Source organism: Pristiophorus japonicus, chromosome 8 (genome assembly GCF_044704955.1).
Source record: "Pristiophorus japonicus isolate sPriJap1 chromosome 8, sPriJap1.hap1, whole genome shotgun sequence".
NCBI lineage: Eukaryota > Metazoa > Chordata > Chondrichthyes > Pristiophoridae > Pristiophorus > Pristiophorus japonicus.
In genome coordinates this window covers 213,058,345-213,067,976 of record NC_091984.1, presented here as the reverse complement: position 1 = coordinate 213,067,976, position 9,632 = coordinate 213,058,345, and positions in this window count along the sequence as shown.

Genomic DNA, 9,632 nt, shown 5'->3' with positions numbered 1-9,632 from the left:
ATAGAAGTTTCCCTGCAGCGCCTCATGGCCCCCTCGTCATTTGTGGCCAGGCCATACAATCACTGCTCCTCCGGGAACAATTCCTGTCCCCCCACTGGTCACAGCTGGGCTGCTTTCAACAGGTGGGATGTACGACAAGCTGGCTAACTGAGCTTCCCTTATGCATTGTGTGCCCTGTCCTACGTGTTCACGACAGATCAAGGCAACACTGAATCACTTTCACCGTCATCACTGGTTGGTCTACTCATTGTGTAACCTATCCGCCATGTGACTGCAAATAGTCCTGACCACTTGCTGGTCAACAATCATATGCTGGTAGTTGAAGAGCAATCATTTTACTGGTAGTCTGCAAACACATCTGCATTATCTTACTATAGATTCCAGCAACAAGTCAAGCTACTGGGATATTGCAGTATAACTTACATCATAAGCTATCATACATCCTTGCACTGTACAAAGTTAAATGCACTTCAGTAACCCTCTCATACCTTCATTCCAGGGCTATAATGACCCCTTTTGCAAATCATAAATAACTGACTGTTCAATGATGCAGTGATCTGGATCCAGTTGAACCTGGATGCAATCCAATAAGGCACGCTCAGACTGCATTTACAGTTAATCTCCCTCTCTGAGCTAGTTTCAGAGCTCTGTCCCTCCCCAGACCTTTCTCAGAACTCTCTTCATATCTCAACTGCTCACAGAGCTTTCTCCCTCTCCAGGCTCTCCCCACTCGACTCTCAGAACTGCCATTGCAATGTGTATCATAGACAGTTACACTGTGTCATTCCTATGATCCTATTCAAAGATGGGCAGGGAGTTCTCCTGGCCAACATTTATGCTCCAACCAACATTGTTAAACAGCCATGGGGCAAAAACTCCTTGTAACACATTTTTGGATCTGAAATAGGTGCTATACATGGAGCGGGGAAGGCCTGATATAGGGCCTTGGGCCTCATTATTTGGGTGAGTTCCACCTCCATAGGGATCTTGCACATTTGGTAAGGATGTATTTCCGGTTGTTTGCCGGCAGTAGTCCGAAGTTAAGTCCCAGGAGGGGGAAGTAAAGTGACAATGAGGGTAGGGGTGATCAGGAGTACTGTGGAGCTGGGCATGCACTCCTACCCCTCTTGGCTCTACAGGAATGATTTTTTAACGTTTCTAAAGAAACCTCTACTTCTGTTGGTGGCCTCTACTTAAGCGACAGGGGCAGCAGACGTTGAAGAATCCTGAGTAAAATAGGCCTGGCTCTGTTACGCACATCCCAAACCAATTTCTGCCAGGGGGCTAAAACCAGCTTTAGGCCTCTCATTTACATTAGTAAGGTGTTAACGCTTGTTTTAGGCGGCTGCCACAGACGCCTGAAAAATGGCCCGACCCGATGTCGAGATGGACATCTTTCAGATGTCCAATGGGTGTGGAACGTTGGTCCCAGAAATTGGGCCTAATTGCATCTGTTTTGTGCCCATAAAACTGGCATAATGACATCCAATTTCTACCCCCATTTACCTCATTGGTAGTCACTTATCTCAGTGCTGTTTGTGTGACCTTGCTGTGCACAAATTGGCTGCTGCATTTCCCTACATTACAACAGTAAGTACGATGTTGAAGATTCAGAAATCACAGGGCGCAATTTAAACCTTTAGGAAGTTAGGATTAAGAAGGGAAGACACATGTGGAATAAGTCACCAGCGAAGATCACAGAAGTAGAAGGTTTTCCTACATTACAACAGTGACTACACTTCAAAAAGTACTTCATTGTCTGTAAAGTGTTTGGGACGTCCAGTGGTTGTGATAGATCCTATATAAATTATGCGAACTTTTCTTTTGGTTCAATAGATAATTGAATGTTTTCTTGCAGAAAGAAGGGAGCGAGAGATCAGGAGAGAAGGTGGGGGTGGGGTTCAGATATATCATAAGAAAGGAACTGCCTTTTTCGATCCAATTGTCTTTCCCTGTTCCTAGAAATATTTGTGCATTACAGAAGTGACACACAGTGGACCAATTCCAGATTTGGTACAACTCACCCAGGAATGTATAATATGTCAAGGTCAGATATGCATATTACGAAGAAATCCAAAGAAATAAATTGCGACCAGGCATCTGGTGATAGTCCCAAAAATCCTCCAGAAAGCAACTGAGCAAATGAGTGAGAATCTTATTTTTCTTCTCATTTCCTCTCTTGAAGGTGCTGACTCTGGCTGCGGTTCAAATCTTCGGTTGCAGCAAGCATTTGGCATCTCATCCAAATGGTCATTCTTTGTGAAAGAAAAAAAGAAAGAAAGAAAGAAAGAAAGAAAGAAAGAAAGAAAGAAAGAAAGAAAGAAAGAAAGAAAGAAAGAAAGACTGACTTACATTTATATATCCAATAAGGCATGCTCAGACTGCATTTACAGTTAATCTCCCTCTCTGAGCTAGTTTCAGAGCTCTCTCCCTCCCCAGACCTTTCTCAGAACTCTCTTCATATCTCAACTGCTCACAGAGCTTTTTCCCTCTCCAGGCTTTGCCCACTCGACTCTCAGAACTGCCATTGCAATGTGTATCATAGACAGTTACCCTGTGTCATTCCTATGATCCTATTCAAAGATGGGCAGGGAGTTCTCCTGCCCAACATTTATGCTCCAACCAACATTGTTAAACAGCCATAGGCCAGAAATTCCTTGTAACCCGTTTTTGGACCTTTCATGACCACTGGACGTCTCAAAGTGCTTTACAGCCAATGAAGTACGTTTGGAGTGTAGTCACTGCTATAATGTGGGAAACCTGGACAGTGAGACTCAATAGGCTAATGTAATGTGGAGGGCATCAAAGCTAAAGCTGAATCTCACTTGGCATGCACACTTTTCACTGGTTAACGGTCAGGAGCAGAAACCCTGGCAAATTTTCTCTTTGTTAGTCCAGGTTCACTGTTGATATTGTAGCAGCAGAATTCTAGTCCTGAATTTTTTTAAGGGATCTGCCAGACTTCTACCATAACACTGGCAGTTCCCAATCACTATTGTAAGGGGTGGAAATTCAATCTGTCCCTCACAATGATGTAAAGGGCAGATCTGAGGGCAAGGGCTCACAATGTTGGGGGCTTTAGCTTTCCTGGCTTAGAAGGTGACATGGCACAACACTAGAAAGCAGTACACCGAGAGTTAGTAGAAATTCTGACTTCTAGATGAATGCAAGTGGGCCCCTGTTAGCGCGAATGTTTTCCTGGAAGAATCACTCGACACTCGGGGTCGGTTCCAACGGCAAAATGGCCTTTATTACGCCGGCGGGGAGAGAGCTTCTGGTTCAACTCCAGGCACTCCACTCCGCCGAACAAAGAAATTCAGCGATATTTATATGTTTTACAACAGTTCATTCCAGTTAATCAGCCCACATCGGCTGGACACAATCCAATCATAACAATTATAGATTACATATAGGTTTCTTTGGGCCAATAGAATTAACCCCGATACATCAAGAGGCTGCATGATCAGTTCGTGATGGTTGGGGCCGATTCATGTCCGTGTGATGTTCTCCAGGCCTCCTTATTTCCGTTACTCATGGGTTCCGCCGGTGCCTAGTTTCTTATCTTCAACATGGTTGCTAGGCACCCCATCTGGAGTCACTGAGTTGAGGACATTCCGTACTAGGTACCGCAGTGTTCTGTATGATATCTTGTCTCAAGTTGTTGATTCAAGACATTCCTGGTACCAGGCTCTGCAGGGTCAGCGCTCAGTCAGCAGTTGAACTAATTTGGCTAACCAAGCCCCCATCATGCTTTGCGAAACCCCCTGGCAGCCATTTTATATCTGGCTAACATTTTTAAATGTACATACATGTATACATATATTCAGCAGGTGCCTTTGCCTTTGAAAGTGCCCTACAACAATCCCCCCTTTCGGTAAGGGACTAATCCTAGTCTCCTTTAACCGACAACATAATTTGTTACTCTATTTATATTTTTATGTACCACCCGGTACTTCCTGCCTCAACGTGCTGGCCAGTCACATGGTTTCAGAAGTCCCGGTTGCTTAGATCAAATTGATATGGTTCAGATTCCCCTGTCCCTCTGCTGGACAAGTCTCTTTATTTACTTGAGCCCTTGTTCTAATACTCCTTTGTCGCGCATAATGCTTGTAGAATCAATATGCCATGATGACCCATGTTAGTGCTAAGACCAGCTGTATCCCTACCAGTATGTGTGATATTATTCTATTCCAGGGTGGATGTTTACGTTCATGCCCCAGTCCCAGACCCTCCTCCACCAACGCTGGTTTTGTAACTCTTGGTCAGTATCCTTCTCCAGTATTTCAATCTTTGTCTGTAGTTGGTGGTAGAGTCTGACAGACTGGTCTACTCTGAGTCTTAGTTCCCTTAATACTTCAACTAAATGTGAGATAGGGGCCTGCTCTAGCTCGTCATAATCCTGCAGGTGATTGTGGAGCTGATCGATGGCGTTAATGATTTTGGTGCCTCGGCGAGTGACCTGGATAATGCGGGCTTGTCCTATTGTGACGGGTCATAGGGGTGTGAAGCAAAAGTTTGGTTGCGAGATCTGGCATTGTAAGCCATTGTACCGATATGAATGTGCGATGGTAGGGACACAGTATTTCCCTTTGACCCGTAACCTGCTCTGGCAAAATGTGTGGGGGTAGGTACTATTTCCAATACGCATCCATCGGTTGGATTAAATCCACACTCGTCTAGTTCTCCCTGTCCCACTGGGTGAGGGCACACCGTAATGTCACCCGTCTACTTGCATCCCGTCAGGGAGATCCCATAGAGTGTGTTGTCTCTGCGGATAGAAACATAGAAACATAGAAAATAGGTGCAGGAGTAGGCCATTCTGCCCTTCGAGCCTGCACCGCCATTCAATGAGTTCATGGCTGAACATGCAACTTCAGTACCCCATTCCTGCTTTCTCGCCATACACCTTGATCCCCCTAGTAGTAAGGACTACATCTAACTCCTTTTTGAATATATTTAGTGAATTGGCCTCAACAACTTTCTGTGGTAGAGAATTCCACAGGTTCACCACTCTCTGGGTGAAGAAGTTTCACCTCATCTCGGTCCTAAATGGCTTACCCCTTATCCTTAGACTGTGACTCCTGGTTCTGGACTTCCCCAACATTGGGAACATTCTTCCTGCATCTAACCTGTCGAAACCCGTCAGAATTTTAAACGTTTCAATGAGATCCCCTCTCATTCTTCTGAACTCCAGTGAATACACGCCCAGTTGATCCAGTCTTTCTTGATATGTAAGACCCGCCATCCCGGGAATCAGTCTGGTGAATCTTCGCTGCACTCCCTCAATAGCAAGAATGTCCTTCCTCAAGTTAGGAGACCAAAACTGTACACAATACTCCAGGTGTGGCCTCACCAAGGCCCTGTACAATTGTAGCAACATCTCCCTGCCCCTGTACTCAAATCCTCTCGCTTATGAAGGCCAAAATGCCATTTGCTTTCTTAACCGCCTGCTGTACCTGCATGCCAACCTTCAATGACTGATGTACCATGACACCCAGATCTCGTTGCACCTCCCCTTTTCCTAATCTGTCACCATTCAGATAATAGTCTGTCTCTCTGTTTTTACCACCAAAGTGGATACCTCACATTTATCCACATTACACTTCATTTGCCCACTCACCTAACCTATCCAAGTAACTCTGCAGCCTCATAGCATCCTCCTCGCAGCTCACACTGCCACCCAATTTAGTGTCATCTGCAAATTTGGAGCTACTACATTTAATCCCCTCGTCTAAATCATTAATGTACAATGTAAACAGCTGGGGCCCCAGCACAGAACCTTGCGGTACTCCACTAGTCACTGCCTGCCATTCTGAAAAGTACCCATTTACTCCTACTCTTTGCTTCCTGTCTGCCAACCAGTTCTCAATCCACATCAGCACACTACCCCAATCCCATGTGCTTTAACTTTCCACATTAATCTCTTGTGTGGGACCTTGTTGAAAGCCTTTAGAAAGTCCAAATACACCACATCAACTGGTTCTCCCTGGTCCACTCTTCTGGAAACATCCTCAAAAAATTCCAGAAGATTTGTCAAGCATGATTTCCCTTTCACAAATCCATGCTGACTTGGACCTATCATGTCATCTCTTTCCAAATGCGCTGCTATGACATCCTTAATAATTGATTCCATCATTTTACCCACTACCGATGTCAGGCTGACCGGTCTATAATTCCCTGTTTTCTCGCTCCATCCTTTTTTAAAAAGTGGGGTTACATTGGCTACCCTCCACTCCATAGGAACTGATCCAGAGTCTATGGAATGTTGGAGAATGACTGTCAATGCATCCGCTATTTCCAAGGCCACCTCCTTAAGTACTCTGGGATGCAGATCATCAGGCCCTGGGGATTTATCGGCCTTCAATCCCATCAATTTCCCCAACACAATTTCCCGACTAATAAGGATTTCCCTCAGTTCCTCCTTCTTACTAGACCCTCTGACCCCTTTTATATCCGGAAGGTTGTTTGTGTCCTGCTTAGTGAATACCGAACCAAAGTACTTGTTCAATTGGTCTGCCATTTCTTTGTTCCCCGTTATGACTTCCCCTGATTCTGACTGCAGGGGACCTACGTTTGTCTTTACTAACCTTTTTCTCTTTACATATCTATAGAAGCTTTTGCAGTCCGTCTTAATGTTCTCTGCAAGCTTCCTCTGTTACTCTATTTTCCCTGCCCTAATCAAACCCTTTGTCCTCCTCTGCTGAGTTCTAAATTTCTCCCAGTCCCCGGGTTCGCTGCTATTTCTGGCCAATTGGTATGCCACTTCCTTGGCTTTAATACTATCCCTGATTTCCCTTGATAGTCACGGTTGAGCCACCTTCCCTTTTTTATTTTTACGCCAGATAGGGATGTACAATTGTTGTTGTTCATCCATGCAGTCTCTAAATGTCTATCATTGCCCATCCACAGTCAACCCCTTAAGTATATTTGCCAATCTATCCGAGCCAATTCACGCCTCATACCTTCAAAGTTACCCTTCTTTAAGTTCTGGACCATGGTCTCTGAATTAACTGTTTCATTCTCCATCCTAATTTAGAATTCCACCATATTGTGGTCACTCTTCCCCAAGGGGCCTTGCACAACGAGATTGCTAATTAATCCTCTCTCATTACACAACACCCAGTCTAAGATGGCCTCCCCCCTAGTTGGTTCCTGGACATATTAGTCTAGAAAACCATCCCTTATGCACTCCAGGAAATGCTTCTCCACCGTATTGCTTCCAGTTTGGTTAGCCCAATCTATATGCATATTAAAGTCACCCATGATAACTGCTGCACCTTTATTGCATGCGCCCCTAATTTCCTGTTTGATTCCCTCCCCAACATCACTACTACTGTTTGGAAGTCTGTACACAACTCCCACTAATGTTTTTTGCCCTTTGGTGTTCTGCAGCTCTACCCATATAGATTCCACATCATCCAAGCTAATGTCCTTCCTAACTATTGCATTAATCTCCTCTTTAACTAGCAATGCTACCCCACCTCCTTTTCCTTTTATTCTATCCTTCCTGAATGTTGAATACTCTTGGATGTTGAGTTCCCAGCCCTGATCATCCTGGAGCCACATCTCTGTAATCCCAATCACATCATATCTGTTGACATCTATTTGCACAGTTAATTCATCCACCTTATTACGGATACTCCTTGCATTAAGACACAAAGCCTTCAGGCTTGATTTTTCAACACTCTTTTCCTTTTAGAATTATGATGTAGTGTGGCCCTTTTTGTTTCTTACCTTTGTTTACTCGGCCTTCCACTATTGCTTTTTACCATTCTACCATCTGTTTCTGACTCCATATTACTTCGCCCTGTCTCACTGCATAGGTTCCCATCCCCCTGCCGTATTGTTTAAACACTCCCGAACTGCATTAGCAAATGTTACGCCAAGGACATCAGTTCCAGTCATGCCCAAGTGCAGATCGTCCCTTTTGTACGGGTCCCACTTCCCCCAGAACTGGTTCCAATGTCCCAGGAATTTGAATCCCTCCCTCTTGCACCACTGCTCAAGCCACTGCGGTCAGATAGTAATGGAGGGAGGTGTTTTCCGGTATGATCCCGATATTCTCCAGTTGATAGAGGGAAAACAGTCCTGAGTCTTGTGTGACTATAGGTATCATCAGGGCTATTCCCACTCCTGCAGCTTTGCCCATTAGGCAGTTTGGGATCACTGGGTATACTCTGGTTAGTCCCTTCAGAGTGCAATTATCCAGTGTCCCCTTCAGTTTGGCTAGCTGAGCCAGATGTGGGCTGTCTATCCATTCTGGCAACTCCCCCCTTTGGATCTGATCGAGGTTGTGCCGTATCTGTTCCACCATCCATAGGCCATAAGCGTGACAGAATCTCTCTCTCTGTCAATAAGGTGATTGATTGTTTTTGCGTGAGCTCCCAGGACCGAGATGCCATCCAATTGGATTTCGGCACCCTCTCTTCCTAGTTCGGCTTGATCTTCCTGATTCTGCTTTACCCTTTCTAATAATCCCTTCATCACCCCTTTAAGCTGCCACCCTTTCATTTGGCCTTTGTATGTCCAGTGAGTTTACTATGGAGGTTCCGGCATTAAAACCGGTAGCAACATCATTAACTATTTTCCTCTTAGTCCTATGAACTGGCTCCTGTCCTCGGAATCTACTGGCACCCATGGTATCGGCAGCCTGCTTCATTACAACTTTACTTAATACATTATACATTTTTCTTGCCTGCTCTGTACAATATTCCCGCATCTGTGTACCTGAGATATTGATCAGGACAGGCACAATTTCATAAGATAAGAACATAAGAACATAAGAATTAGGAACAGGAGTAGGCCATCTAGCCCCTCGAGCCTGCTCCGCCATTCAACAAGATCATGGCTGATCTGGCCATGGACTCAGCTCCACTTACCCGCCCGCTCCCCATAACCCTTAATTCCCTTATTGGTTAAAAATCTATCTATCTGTAACTTGAATACATTCAATGAGCTAGCCTCAACTGCTTCTTTGGGCAGAGAATTCCATAGATTCACAACCCTCTGGGAGAAGAAATTCCTTCTCAACTCGGTTTTAAATTGGCTCCCCCGTATTTTGAGGCTGTGCCCCCTAGTTCTAGTCTCCCCTACCAGTGGAAACAACCTCTCTACCTCTATCCTGTCTATCCCTTTCATGATTTTAAATGTTTCTATAAGATCACCCCTCATCCTTCTGAACTCCAACGAGTAAAGACCCAGTCTACTCAATCTATCATCATAAGGTAACCCCCTCATCTCTGGAATCAGCCAAGTGAATCGTCTCTGTACCCCCTCCAAAGCTAGTATATCCTTCCTTAAGTAAGGTGACCAAAACTGCACGCAGTACTCCAGGTACGGCCTCACCAATACCCTATACAGTTGCAGAAGGACCTCCCTGCTTTTGTACTCCATCCCTCTCGCAATGAAGGCCAACATTCCATTCGCCTTCCTGATTACCTGCTGCACCTGCAAACTAACTTTTTGGGATTCATGCACAAGGACCCCCAGGTCCCTCTGCACCGCAGCATGTTGTAATTTCTCCCCATTCAAATAATATTCCCTTTTACTGTTTTTTTTCCCAAGGTGGATGACCTCACACTTTCCGACATTGTATTCCATCTGCCAAACCTTAGCCCATTTGCTTAACCTAT